Genomic DNA, 15989 nt, shown 5'->3' with positions numbered 1-15989 from the left:
GATACCGCTGGCCCCAGGGTGGTTTCACTAATATTTAGCCCCATTTAACAGTCTTTCAATATTTGTTATTAATTTCTATCAATGTTTCAGTATTCTGAATGGGACTATGCTTCATGTGGTGCTGAACTGTGAAGAGAACTAGAGTGAGTGTTATGTTCTTTCAGGCTTTTTCCCTCATCCTGCTCTCTCTCTCCATCTCTAGTCTTAATAAATACACTCCCCTGGTGGTGTGTTATCCTCTGTAGACTGAGTCTTCCAACATCTCTTTATCTCTCTCTCTCGATCTCTCACTGTGTCTGTCTGTTGCTCTCTCTCGCTCGCTCTCTCGCTTTTTCGATCTACATTTTACATTTACATTTTAGTCATTCAGCAGACGCTCTTATCCAGAGCGACTTACAGTAGTGAATACATACATTTCACAGATCTCTCACTGTGTTTGTCTGTCGCTCTCTCTCTCGCGCGCGCTTTCTCGCTCTCTCACTGTGTCGATCTCTCACTGTCTGTCTGTCTGTCGCTCTCTGTCTCTTGCTCTCTCTCTCTCTCTGGAAGTAATCATTCTTTCCCTATTCCCCTTTCTCTCTCGCTTTCCCTGGGTGTCTGAGCCGAGTCAGTCCTGCAGCTCTCCAATCCTGCAGCTCTCCAGTCCTGTAGCTCTCCAGTCCTGTAGCTCTCCAGTCCTGTAGCTCTCCAGTCCTGCAGCTCTCCAGTCCTGCAGCTCTCCAGTCCTGCAGCTCTCCAGTCCTGCAGCCCTCCAGTCCTGCAGCTCTCCAGTCCTGTAGCTCTCCAGTCCTGTAGCTCTCCGGATGGGGTGATTTCAACACAGTTCGCTCACACCTAATTAAATGCATCATTGTCTTCCAAATGGATCCAATTCTTCTCCCTGGGATCTGTGCTCAAGTCAATAAGAGTCAGGTTACTGGAATTAAAATGTTTCCTATTAGATAATTTAATCAAATGTGTACAGTTCATGTAGGCACAGTTCATGTACCCTCCTAGAAATAAACTCCTATGAATAAAATGCTGTTGTTAGTCATACACAAAGTTAACTGTGCGACAACTGAGATGCACTTCATCTACTACAGAGCACCTAGCAGTTCTTCATGCATACCTGTAGCTTAAGCCTCTCTCTCCAGTGCTCAGACCACTGACTCCTGTCATCTTGGGCTGTTTTCATTCTTTAATATTGATTGATGAGAGAGGAAGAAGAGGCCGAGGTAGCTTTGTCGGGGCGCAGGCTGATTTACCCAGTTCTGTCACGGCAGGTCTTTCAGCTACTTTCAGCTGTCAAAGAAACCCTTTAGGAGAGGTGGAGGAGAACACGAGAGACTGCACTTTTCTCTCTACCATCATCACTGACTCTCCAATCTCTCTCTGACCTGAGAGGTGCTCACAGTGGATGTGCTGTACACACAAACACACAGTCATGTGTGCACACAAACTCTGTTACGCTTCTCTCGCTCTTCTCTGTCTCGCGCACTCTCTCACTCTCTTTCTCGGTCCTTGCAATCTCTCTCTAGCTCTCTCTCTCTTTCCCTCTCTCGCGCGCTCTCTTTCTCTCTTGTTCACTCGCTCTCTTTCTCACTCGCTCTCTCTCTGTGCCATCTTTTTCTCACTCATACACACCCGGGTGTACTTACCCACACACAGGCTTCGTGTTTCACAGTGTTATGCTGGTTCACAGAACTCCCTCTATCCCTTGTAATGATGCATGTGTATCAGCAAGCAGTAATCTGAGCCTTCTGGGAAAGATTGTATCTTACATACATATGACTGTGACACTAGCTGTGAGGGGTGGTAGTATATAATATCCGTTATAATATAATCTATATAGTCAGTAATGTGTTTGGGAGTTGGCATGTGAATGGGTATAATTTGGCTTTGAGGAATGTGTTTGTATGACTTTCTACGCAAGTACTGTAAGTACGCTCCTGCCTTACGGGCCGAGTCAGAACGACCCATAGGGCTGGAGTGTGTATCTCCTGTTTCTGTAGCGTGACGTGAGGCAGCTTGATGTACAACCCCTGAACAGAACGCTAGTGACTGTATGTAGTGTTAGTTTTACTTTTTTAATTTTATTTAACCTTTAGTTGATTCAGGGCAGGGGTGTATTCATTATACCGATTCTGTTGCAAAACATTTCTTAAACGGAACGAAACAGACCTACCTACATTTTGTGCAATAGAAACTCATGTTTTCCTCTGTTTGCTTCCATTTGGTCCTTAAACGGTTTATGTAATGAATACACCCCTGGTTTGGTCTGTTGTGATATATGAGGGAGAGGTCTAGGCCAAATGACACAGGGCTGATTTGACCCAGCTCTGCATTCCATGGTTGTGACGGAGACCAGAAAGCCATGAACGCCCCCCACTCTACAGCCCTGTGTGTGTGTCCTCACAAGGATAGTAAAACAAGGAAAATCCTCCCTCGTGGGGATATTTCCCAGGTCCCGAAGAGTTGAAAGGCTATTTAGGGTTAGGGGAAATAGGATTTTGAATGGAAAGAACTCCAGAACTCCTCAGAACTCCACAATGCCATCACCATCAGATCACACATGGAATGAATCAGTCTCGTTGTGCAACTGACTAGATATCCCCTTTCTCTTCTCTCAACCATTATGCATGACCACTAAGCTACCTATGACATGCTACTCATAACAATGGCTCCTTCTTTGGCCAAGGCGAGTAGGCTACACTGGGATCTGTGTTATTGAAGCTGTTCAGGATCCACTCTGTCCCTGACCCTTCACACTGAGACATAGCCTGCTTGAGTAAGGTCTTTCAGTTCAATCCACCCAATCACATACATTACTGCACTGTAAGTGGAAATGTAATCATCACATACATTACTGCACTGTAAGTGGAAATGTAATCATCACACATTACTGCACTGTAAGTGGAAATGTAATCATCACATACATTACTGCACTGTAAGTGGAAATGTAATCATCACACATTACTGCACTGTAAGTGGAAATGTAATCATCACATACATTACTGCACTGTAAGTGGAAATGTAATCATCACACATTACTGCACTGTAAGTGGAAATGGAATCATCACATACATTACTGCACTGTAAGTGGAAATGGAATCATCACACATTACTGCACTGTAAGTGGAAATGGAATCATCACATACATTACTGCACTGTAAGTGGAAATGGAATCATCACACATTACTGCACTGTAAGTGGAAATGGAATCATCACATACATTACTGCACTGTAAGTGGAAATGGAATCATTTCTTCACATAGGTGGGTTTACAGATGATATACTGTAGGCTTGGGCGGTATCCAGATTGTCATACCTTCATGACAACCTTGATCCATCTCGGGATATTCGGTAATACCAACACTAAACACTATTTTCAATCTGAAGGTTACCAATGCTGTAAAGTCCCATAGAAAATTCGAACTAAATGCTAACGAACCCATGCAAACATTTTATACAGTCTCTTACATAAACTATTTGCAGGACAGACATCTCAGCTCATACAGTTATACAAGTAACTTAAAAATGCTACTCACAGTTTGCTGCACGCGCAAAACAAATATTATACAGCAAGGCTGTTGATCCAGGTGGGGACTCTCTGCTTTTACCAAGAGGAGCTAGATTGCAAGAAGCTAAACAATTAGCTAGATAACTAGCTACTACGTTAGCAAACCAAAAGCACAACTGCAGAGCGTTTAGCATATTTTAAACAATTAACTTATTAGTTTAGTTATGAATTACTGTAACTAAATCACCTGGTGTGTGATGCACAACCGTGAGTGACTCTTAAGAAAGGTTATTATAGTAAACTAAAACTGAAACTAATACGAAAACGAATCATGAAAAAAAAAAGTCAACTGAAAGAAAATGATTAACAAACCTGAAACTATTAGCTTTGACTCCAAAACTAACAAAAAAACAAAATCATTCATTATGTTAAGTTTTTTAGTTTTTGGTGGTGCAAAAATTCCGAATGGGCTTTTCACCCAAAAAATTCCGAATGGGCTTTTTAAGCATCTGAATCTGGCGTGTCACATTGAGATTGCCTTTATCATTTAGAGAGAGACTCGGCGAGATGACGTTGCCACGAGCAGCACCACAGATATTGGGTGTGTTTGAGTGGTAAAGCTAAAGCAACCGACTGTAGACAATATCGAGGAGTGAAGTCGTGGGAGATGCATCTGCAACAGCCGAAAGCCGGATAATGTGGATTCCCAACAGCAAGGCTCAGATCAACATGGCCATTGATTATAAAATGTTTTCTCTATGATGTCGAAATTAACTTATCTAACCCCCATATCAATCACTCACAAAAGTGAAATCATAATATAATATTGTGTGTACATTGAACAATCAATTAGTGAGAGAGAGCCTCTATCACATTTAATTGTATACTCTATATCCATCCACTGTATACATATACTGAACAAAAATATAAACGCAACATGCAACAATTTCAAAGGTTTTACTGAGTTGCAGTTCATATAAGGAACTCAGTCAATTGAAACAAATAAATTATTGGATTTCACATGACTGGGAATACAGATGTGCATCTGTTTGTCACAGATGCCTTAAAAAAAAAAAGTTGTGGTGTGGATCAGAAAACCAGTCAGTATCTGGTGTGACCACCATTTGCCTCATGCTGTGGAACACATCTCCTTTGCATAGAGTTGATCAGGCTGTTGATTGTGGCCTGTTGTCCCACTCCTCTTCAATGGCTGCACGAAATTGCTGGATATTGGCAGGAACTGTAACATGCTGTCTTACACGTCAATCCAGAGCATCCCAAAGTTGCTCAATGGGTGACATGTCTTGTGATTATGCAGGCCATGGAAGAACTAGGGCATTTTCAGATTCCAGGAGTTGTGTACAGATCCTTGCGACATAGGGCAAAGCATTATCAAGCTGAAACATGAGGTGATGGTGTAGGAATAATGGCACAACAATGGGCCTCAGGATCTCGTCACGGTATCTCTGTGCATTCAAATTGCCATCCATAAAATGCAATTATGTTCGTTGTCCGTAGTTTATGCCTGCCCATACCCTAACCCCACCACCACCATGGGGCACTCTGTTCACAACGTTGACATTAGGAAATCGCTCGCCCACACGACACCATACACATAGTCTGCACTTGTGAGGCGGTTGGACGTACTGCCAAATTCTCTAAAATGACGTTGGAGGTGGCTTATGGTAAAGAAATTTAAATTAAATTCTCTGGCAACAGCTCTGGTGGACATTCCTGCAATCAGCATGCCAATTGCACGCTGCCTCAACTTGAGACATCTGTGGCATTGTGTTGTGTGACAAAACTGCACATTTTAGAGTGGCCTTTTATTGTCACCAGCACAAGGTGCACCTGTGTAATGATCATGCTGTTTAATCAGCTTCTTGATATGCCACACCTGTCATGTGGATGGATTGTTCTTGGCAAAGGAGAAATGCTCACAAACAGGGATGTAAACAAATTTGTGCTCGAAAATTGAGAGAAATAAGGTTATTGTGCACGTAGAAAAGTTCTGGGATCTTTTATTTCAGCTCATGAAACATGGGACCAACACTTTTTTCATGTTGCGTTTTATATATATTTTTGTATAAATTGCAGGAAATTGTTTCCTGTTTCAGTCATGTCTTTGCTCATGTTCGCGTGAGTCAAACAAAAACACACTAATGATTGGTTGACAATAGAGGCTCCCACAATGCAGGTGACGGCTGCAGGTTGTAAAGAGCAACTTCAGAAACTTGCAGTCAACCTCATGACCTTTTTTATCACATCATTTTTGTAAAGTAAGTAAGACAATTTTTTGAAAGGGAGTGACTTAATAAAAGTGATCCGCTCTAATGCGGCCATTGACTTGAGCACGATGCAAGACTTTGTTCTCACACAGTCACACACAGTATCTGCGCATGTGCACGGGTGCGCTTCACGCTGCTACAACGTGGTAGCTACGGTACCAAAACAGCAAGAAGTTTAGCCTTGCGCTTCAACGCTTCTGGTTGTTGCGGAAATTGACCCATTACTACTGTGTACTTCATGCAGCTACGTCATCTTGCTGAGTCTACCTTTAAACCTACCCTAATTTATGACCTGACTAATGACTTTATGCATTACTGCCCCACAGTGGCAAGAAGTGACATGGCAAAAAACACACAAACTCTACAATACATGAATGGCTCCTAGCCTCTCACACACAGGGCTCTATTCTAACAAGCAATGGTCATTCTAAGCACTGGGCGGTAGCGCTATAGGTTTGGCGGCGTGTCAGAAATATTTGTACTAATTTCACAAGCACAATTATCGGCGCAGATGCTGGCGTTGGCACGAACGGGCTGAGTTTTTAATGAATAAACACGTTTTGAGTGTGTCGAGGCTTGGCTGCTCGCTGGGTAATCACAACGTGCTCCATGGCTAAATATGCGGTTGCTCCAAGTTGTGTATTTACGGTTTTATGTATTTCCTTGGAATCCACTCCAATTCCAATGTTAGTCTGTTATAGTTTGTTAAACAACTTACAGAAACAAAATACTTTTTTGCTAAATATGTTAAGTTGAACCTGTTTGCAATTCATATTGTTCTAAATAAATGTATGGCTTCAATGTGAAAATATATACATACTGTAGCATTCACACTGATATAGGGGTGCATCTGCATTGCTTGCTGTTTGGGATCTTAGGCTGGGTTTCTGTATAGCACTTTGTGACATCGGCTGATGTAAAAAGGGCTTTATAAATACATTTGATTGACTGAAGGTTAGGCCTACCGTAAATTGCATTATGGCTGAGCGTGTGTACATGCCAAATGTTGTCAATAAGCAAGATTAAATTCACTAAAGAGAGAGATGAAGTCTAAAGAAAACCAACAACCTGTTTTTAAATAGGCTGTGTCTAAACACACTTATAGGCACCATAATTGCTTCCCTTGGGCATATAATATCAAAACAATGCAGGCTATGGAGGGTTTCACGCATCCAAACTCTACACTGTAGCAGGACAGATATCCAGATAGGGAGAATGTCCACTCACCATTATACTGCTCCCAAATCTAATGTTTTATATACACTACCATTCAAAAGTTTGAGGTCACTTAGAAATGTCCTTGTTTTTGAAAGAGAAGCAAATTTTTTGTCCATTAAAAATTGATATAAATCAATTAGGCCTTATTCTATGGATTTCACATGACTGGGAATACAGATATGCTGCTGTTGGTTTGAGATGCTTTTAAAAAAAAAAATGGAAGTTGGGGCATGGATCAGAAAACCAGTCAGTATCTGGTGTGACCACCATTTGCCTCATGCGGCGCGACACATCTCCTTTGCATAGAGTTGATCAGGCTGTTGATTGTGGCCTGTTGTCCCACTCCCCCCAGCCCCCTTGCCCCACCATACCCTCCTCTTCTCCCAACCACCACCACCACAATCAGCCTTCAGCCTCTATCCCCTCTCTCCATAACCATGATGCAGGGTGGACATGGGCATACATGCAGGACTCCATATCCATCTCTCAGTGGTACTGATGACTGAGTCCCAGCCAGCCAACCAGCAAGCCAGCTAGCTCATTCCTGTGATAGTAATGTGCCCTCTGTGCCCTGTGCTGGAGCTCCAGGCATGATAGATGGCTGTAATGTAGGAGAGTGATTCAGGTCCCTGTAGAGGCAGTCAGACAGACTGAGTCACAAATGGCACCCCATTCCCTTTAAATAGTGCACTATATAGGGATTAGGGTGCTATTTGGGATGTACAGTGACTGCTGCTGAGCTGACCTCCAGGAGGATGAGGAGATGTGACAGTGGATGGATTCACCAGGAGGAGGAGGAGATGTGTGAGTGGATGGATTCACCAGGAGGAGGAGGAGGAGATGTGTGAGTGGATGGATTCACCAGGAGGAGGAGGAGATGTGTGTGAGTGGATGGATTCACCAGGAGGAGGAGGAGATGTGTGTGAGTGGATGGATTCACCAGGAGGAGGAGGAGATGTGTGTGAGTGGATGAATTCACCAAGAGGAGGAGGAGGAGATGTGAGAGTGGATGGATACACCAGGAGGAGGAGGAGGAGATGTGAGAGTGGATGGATTCACCAGGAGATGTGAGAGTGGATGGATTCACCAGGAGGAGGAGGAGATGTGAGAGTGAATTGATTCACCAGGAGGAGGAGGAGATGTGAGAGTGGATGGATTCACCAGGAGGAGGAGGAGATGTGTGTGAGTGGATGGATTCACCAGGAGGAGGAGGAGATGTGTGTGAGTGGATGTATTCACCAGGAGGAGGAGGAGATGTGTGTGAGTGGATGGATTCACCAGGAGGAGGAGGAGATGTGAGAGTGGATGGATTCACCAGGAGGAGGAGGAGATGTGTGAGTGGATGGATTCACCAGGAGGAGGAGGAGATGTGAGAGTGGATGGATTCACCAGGAGGAGGAGGAGATGTGAGAGTGGATGGATTCACCAGGAGGAGGAGGAGATGTGTGTGAGTGGATGGATTCACCAGGAGGAGGAGGAGATGTGTGTGAGTGGATGTATTCACCAGGAGGAGGAGGAGGAGAGGTTATTCTGGACATTGAAAAGCATGGGTAAACACACACGCGCAGAGAAACACACACACACACACGGGCACACATACACACCGTCACATGCGTACACACAAAATCATGTGTTCACACACACACAAAACAACACTTGTTTGTTCCCCTCACTCTTCAGCTTACACATCTTTTCATGATGGTCTGACACAAACACATAGATGCACAGTCATGCTGCACAAACCCTTAGACCCATGTACACATGTGCACAGTGTCTCCGACGCATGCATACATACACAGGCCTTGACATCACCTACAGGAGACTCTGTGCTCACTCAACAATGAAGCTGTGTGTGTGTGCATGTGTGTTGAGCGGTGTGCAGGCATTTTAGGAAGCCACATGAGTCACACATCCAGGCAGCACAAGGTCAACAGAACAAGAGACCCACATCAAGGCAGAACTGTATCCCGCAATAATGCCTTCTCAACACTGATACACAATACCTTCACATGTCCACACACACGTGCCTCTGACTCTGGGCTGGGTGCAGTATGAGGGAGGGTTCACAACACTGGAGCAAGGTTCCTGTATTCCTTTATACACAGTGATTGACTGTAGGTACAGCATGTCTCATAAAAAAATGCTTTACATTTGAAATACTATAGCACTAGGTATTGTATGGGGTTTTATATTGTCATAATGATAATAGGATGTCCCCTCCCTGCTTTGTGTGAGACAGTGGCGCGGACACACACACACTACTTCTGTGTTTTTATGAGTCTCCATAGTTCTCCCCTCCTGGGTTCTCCCAGATGCATCAGGTGGCCAGATCTTCACTGACAGCTGAAGTTATTGAGGCTAAGAGTTCAGTGCATTTTCTGCCCTGCTAAACCATAATACATGGAGCTGGGAGACTATCACACTACCTGAGCGTCCTGTCTTTATGTGTGGAATAGATGGTGTGTTCTTTCCAAGGCCTTTGTGTGTTCTGTGTCACTGCTGATTGCAGATTTCATTGAGAGGTTCACTGGACCTTAGATTGATAGTGAGAAATGAAATAGTCTGACCTTTAGTTCTCTTATTTTTCCAAATCTGGAAGCTTTTACAAAATAGAGATACTTCAAATGTCAAGTGTTTAAGTAAATAAAATAAACCTTAACCCATTTCTCAAGTGTAAGCCTTCCTCCTCTCTTTCACCCCCTCTCCGTGAGAGGTACAACAATGACTCTGAGGGACATGTGAAAGAAAATGGAGAGATGGTGGAGGAGATTGTACTGATCCGATTTGATCTCCCTCTCTCTTTCTCCCTCTCTCTTTCTCCCTCCCTCTCTCTTTCCCCCTCTCTCTTTCTCCCCCCCTCTCTCTTTCTCCCTCTGTAGTCGGAAGGCTTTGGCGGTATCCAGATTGTCATACTTTCATATGGACCTTGTGCCGCACTGGGACATTCGGTAAACTTCTGGCACTGAACTCAAGGGGCGTGAATTTCAAACCCCACTGAGCCTTTGTAATCAGGTTAGCAATGCTAACAAGTACGTGTAAACTTAATGCTAACGAGCGCGATGCGAACATTTTATACCGTTTCTTACATCACCTTTTTTCAGGACAGCCACCCCAGATCATGAAGTTATACAAGTAACTCAGAAATGCTACTCAATGTTTGCTACACGCACAAAACAAATATTAGACAGCAAGTATCTTGATCCAGGAGGGGATTTTCTGCTGTTACCGACAAACGAAGAATGATTTTGGAAGAAGCTAACCACTTAACTAGATACTTAACTAGTTTCTAAATTACCGTAATTTCCGGACTATTAAGCCGCACCCACTGAATTTAAAAAAAAATATTATTTTGAACATAAATAAGCCGCACATGTCTATAAGCCGCAGGTGCCTACCGGTACATTGAAACAAATGAACTTTACACAGGCTTTAACGAAACACGGCTTGTAACAAAAATAAATAGGCTTTAACGAAACACGGCTTGTAACAAGAAATAAAAAATTAGCAGTAAGGTTTAGTTGTCTTTTTGCACTGAGTCAATTCCTCATGCTGCTGTTTCCAACGTCTTATCATCGACTCATTAAGACCAAGCTCCCGTGCAGCAGCTCTATTTCCTTTTCCAACAGCCAGATCAATCACCTTCAACTTGAAAGCTGCATCATATGCATTTCTCCGCGTCTTTGCCATGATGAGGGTGACAAAATGACTACCGTAATCAGAATGATGGGAAGTTTGACAGCGCTCGATTTAATCTAAACAGTAAACAAAAAAGTTGTTTGACCTTAACCCGTTCAGCAATTTCATTGGTCTAATGAAAGCTTCATGCCGCAAAAAACTGAGCACGTCACAGAATGTGTTTTTTTGGAAAAAAAAAAATTGAAAGCGGGAAAAATCCACATATTAGCCGCGTCATTGTTTAAAGCCGCGAGGTTCAACGCCTGGGAAACAAGTTGCGGCTTATAGTCCGGAATTTACGTTAGTAAACCAAATGCACAACTGCAGAGAATTTAGCACATTTTAGACAGTTAACTTAATAGTTATAAGATATCTAGCTGGCAAACATTTAGTTTTGAATTCCATACTGTACAGTAGCTAGATCACAAGGCCCTGGTCTCTCGTCGTTGTGTGCTTGTAAACAAACCACGAGACTGGGCACTACCAGTAAGCTTCATAATGAAACATTGTGACAGGTGAAATGAAGAACACAATCTTAATCTCCTAACATATTGCTGAAGCTGACAGCAGGTATTTATTTAAAACGTAGCTACAAATATTCAAATGTATTTTAAAAAAAACAGCATAGTGGGTTAATTTCCCAAACAATTAAGAGTGTTGAAGCGCGAAGCTCAACTTCTCTGCTGTTTTGGTGCCCTGGCTAACACACTGTGAACAGCATGAAGTAAACCCGTGCACAGTGACTGTGTGAGAGCGAAGTCTTGCATCTCACTCACCTCAATATCTGCGGCGCTGCTCATGGCAACGTCAAAGTAGTTACAAATATTCAAATATATATAAAAAAACGGTATTGAAAAACCATCCCGTGGCTTTTTCCAAGTACCCCGGTATAGGGTATATACGGTATACCGGCCAAGCATAGTCGTAAGCCACACGAGACACAATGTGTAAACGGTTGCATATGGGTCTTCAAACCCCTGATATCACAGGCCTTTGATGAACCAGTGTTCAGAGTGGGGCCTCATTCTCCAGATCAGACCGTGACGTGTTATAAACACACACAAAAAGACCAGCCAGACAAACAGTAGAGGCAACATGCTGAGACACACACACTTTCCCCTCCTATTGTGCGTACTTGTTTCTGTGTAGCTGTTTCAGGCATGCATTCTGGATTGAAAAACCAGTCTGAGGCTGGGGATGCTGAGATGAGAAGAATAGTGAGAAAGGTAGAGAGGGAGTGAGAAAGGTAGAGAGGGAGTGAGAACGGTGGAGAGGGAGTGAGAACGGTAGAGAGGGAGTGAGAAAGGTGGAGAGGGAGTGAGAACGGTGGAGAGGGAGTGAGAACGGTAGAGAGGGAGTGAGAAAGGTAGAGAGGGAGTGAGAAAGGTGGAGAGGGAGTGAGAAAGGTGGAGAGGGAGTGAGAAAGGTAGAGAGGGAGTGAGAAAGGTGGAGAGGGAGTGAGAAAGGTGGAGAGGGAGTGAGAAAGGTAGAGAGGGAGTGAGAAAGGTGGAGAGGGAGTGAGAAAGGTGGAGAGGGAGTGAGAAAGGTGGAGAGGGAGTGAGAAAGGTGGAGAGGGAGTGAGAAAGGTGGAGAGGGAGTGAGAAAGGTGGAGAGGGAGTGAGAAAGGTGGAGAGGGAGTGAGAAAGGTGGAGAGGGAGTGAGAAAGGTGGAGAGGGAGTGAGAAAGGTAAAGGGTAAAATAGAGAGTGACCCCATTGTGATTCTGGTCTCTTCTGTCAACTCATTCTGATCCTGAATGGATCAGGAAGAATTCTGACATGTGTTTTTAGGGGGAAATGTCACCATCGCCAGGCAACATGGGTCCTTATGGCCAATGCTGATCTTACCTACCTTGTTGTCTTCTGTCATGTTATGGGATCTCACGTACAGTAGAGGTGTGGTAGTGCCCCCTGGGCCTAACCTACCTGGGTTCAGCCATAGCCACTGTACAAGGCTGATGAGGAGCACCATGTACTTAACATTAGAGGACAATAGGCAAGCAGGCAGCATCCTGTGCCAGTATGACCTGGGGTGGGCAGTGACTGTTTCTTCATCTCTCAGCGTTCAGTTCACCCTGTCCTCTCAAAGGGACACAGGGACACTCCACTCCATCCAGGCCCACCCAGTACCTTGGCTTATTTTTCAACCTTTTGTTAAGGGTCTCGGCATCTCACTCAAAGACACGTCTGGGATTTGAACCCGACAACAGCCTAGTCATGTAATCCACCTCAACCCTCCTCACAAACAGCAACATCTCGTTTGTTTTTCCTTGTCCACCAGTCATTGTTTAATTTAAAAAGCTACACCAGTGAAGCCAGGTAGATTAGAGGACAGGAGCTCTAAAAAACTGAAAGCAATGCTAACATCCCCAAACGAGCTCTGGGCAAATATCACATCACCAAGAAGACACCCACACACACCGAGTCGCCTTGCTGCTCCCAATGTTATAGTCTACACAGCAACCAACTAATAACTAACTAGAGGGGAGAGGAGCCCGCTGTCCACCATAGACAGCCTAGATGAAAACAGTATTAATACAATTGAAGCGTAGCTACATGATGGCTGTTCAGTATTACACAGGGAGGGAAGCTAGCAATAACAAGCTAGCTAGTAACCCCGGAAAAACTCAGATGATTCAACTCATTGATTAGTTGACAAGTTTTTAGAATTTATTTTTGATTATTTATACTTTTGATATTGACCACTGCACTGTTGGGTAGGACTTGCAAGTTAAGTATTTCACTGTACTTGTGACAAATAAAACTTGACACTTGAATCAGGTGTGCTTGTCCATGGCTGCAACAAAAATGTGTACTGTTGGGGGTACGGGAGGACTGGAGTTGGGAAACACTGTATTAGTGGATGCTGACAGTAACAAGCTATGATGCTAGTCATCCAAAGCCATCAGTGTATTAATGAATGCAAACTGCTAAGTATCCATCAGTGTATTAGTGGATGCTAACTGCTAAGTATCCATCAGTGTATTAGTGGATGCTAAGTATCCATCAGTGTATTAGTGGATGCTAACTGCTAAGTATCCATCTGTGTATTAGTGGATGCTAACTGCTAAGTATCCATACGTGTATTAGTGGATGCTAACTGCTAAGCACTAAGGAGATGCCATGTGTTTCCATTGCTAAGGGTGATGATGATTATCACTTCTGCTATTAAAAGCTTACAATACTAAACCTAAACATTAACGTAATGTGTTCTAACTACAGCACCAGCTAAATAGACGCCTCCCTCACTGATTATTTAGTATATGAGAGAATCTATCTCTCATAGCAATAAGAGGATCATTTCCATAATTACTCTGGGGCCTGTTCCCCTTTAGAATCTATGACAAACTGAGATCCTGTGCTGTAAGTAGAGGTCCTTTTCACTCTGAGCTAAAGAGTTCAGTCAAGCTAGAAGAAGACCAAGGTTATACAGTGCATTGAAGCCAGACTCGCTATACTGTATCAATCTCATGACCCTAAGTCCATGCCAGTATTTTCCCCTTCTGGCACCATCACACTGCAGCCTATAAGCTCTGAAGTCTGTGACAGTGTTCTGAGCTAGCTAGCTAGAGGGATCTGGTCCAGTTTTGTAGAGTAAACTCATCTAAGAACATCCCTCCCTAGTTAATGCTAGATCTGTGTTTCCCACAGGACATTGGTCATTGGCTTGAGCCAGCTCTGCTCCATGAGATGAATGTAAAGCTACCTCATCTCTGTCCTGTGCGAAATGAACCCTGCTTTGAGAGGGCAAGCCTTTGATTGGAACTTCAAAGAAGCCCAGCTAAGCTAATGGGAAGAGGGAGGAGGGTGATTGGGGGGATTTATTTTCCATTTTAGTACAGGGTACGACCACCACCGTTCTGTCATTTATCTCCATTGCCCATGTGCTTCTCCACACCGGCTAATTGACTTCACACAGTTAGAGACTCCCAAGCCAGTGTAATTACCGCTCCTTCCCAGAGAACCAGCAGCTCTCTCCTACATTGACTATACAGCTCTCGCCTACATTGACTATACAGCTCTCTCCTACATTGACTATACAGCTCTCGCCTACATTGACTATACAGCTCTCTCCTACATTGACTATACAGCTCTCTCCTACATTGACTATACAGCTCTCGCCTACATTGACTATACAGCTCTCTCCTACATTGACTATGCAGCTCTCTCCTACATTGACTATACAGCTCTCTCCTACATTGACTATACAGCTCTCTCATACATTGACTATACAGCTCTCTCCTACATTGACTATACAGCTCTCTCCTACATTGACTATACAGCTCTCACTAGACAAAGGTCTACGGTGTGTGTGTGACATCATTTGGTCGAGGGACGTTAGTAGACATTTTTGCAGGGATGTTTTAGGGAAGGGTACAGGGAAATATAGGGTTGCTTATGCAGTCAGTCAGTCAGTCAGTCAGTCAGTCAGTCAGTCACACAGGGAGGAGACTATGGGCATCTATTCAGTGACCCTGGGATGCCAAGCGGTCTTAATGATGTGCTAATTAGATAGCACCAGGGCTTGGCCACTAACATGGAAGGGCCTCATTACAGAACCTGTGGTGGCAGCCTCTCACTGTAACACCTCTGCATTCCATGCTCATTTAGAACTTACTGTGTTTTGGAAATCAGTGCTCTAATTTGATGGTTGTTTAGTACAGGTGTGTGTTTAGAATAGGTGGGTGGGGGTGGTCCGTGTCCACCCATACCTTCAATCAGTCCCCTATAATCAGTCCCCTGAGATTTATCAAACTGCTTCACCCATTTCTAATTTCACCTCTCCTATCTCTGTAAATGCAGACATTTGACTGAATTGAAGCCTCAGGGCTAATGCCAGCGTTTTAATGACTCAATCTTTATCTGCTGACTGATGGATCTGAGTAGACGAGATAATGGAGGGAGACAGTGGAGGGAGAGAGGGAGACAGTGGAGGGAGAGAGGGAGACAGTGGAGGGAGAGAGGGAGACAGTGGAGGGAGAGAGGGAGACAGTGGAGGGAGAGAGGGAGACTGAGAGGGGTGGAGACTGTGAGAGGGGTGGAGACTGTGAGAGGGGTGGAGACAATGAGAGGGGGGTAAAGACTGGGGAGAAGGAGAAAGTGAGGAGGGTGGAGACAGTGGAGGGAGGAGGCGAGACAGTGGAGGGAGGAGGCGAGACAGTGGAGGGAGGAGGCGAGACAGTGGAGGGATGGAGGGAGACAATGGAGGGAGCTGGGCTGATGAGAGATATGTTGAGGATGGGGAGGGGGTTCCAATCCCATGTGTGATTGCCTCATCATTCTCTCTCTCTCTTTAACTCTCCCCCAGTTT

General features: G+C 44.2%; 1 protein-coding gene across 2 annotated transcripts in view; it reads left to right on the top strand.

Moving 5' to 3' along the window:
* LOC106572548 (membrane-associated guanylate kinase, WW and PDZ domain-containing protein 3) overlaps positions 1 to 15989 on the top strand; it is a 314345-nt gene that overhangs the window by 193519 nt on the left and 104837 nt on the right. The gene's annotated exons all lie outside the window — the stretch shown is intronic.

The sequence above is a fragment of the Salmo salar genome, chromosome 15 (assembly GCF_965601325.2).
Source record: "Salmo salar chromosome 15, fSalSal1, whole genome shotgun sequence".
Lineage (NCBI taxonomy): Eukaryota > Metazoa > Chordata > Actinopteri > Salmoniformes > Salmonidae > Salmo > Salmo salar.
The sequence above is the reverse complement of the archived record's forward strand: the minus strand, read 5'-3'. Positions and strand labels throughout refer to the sequence as shown.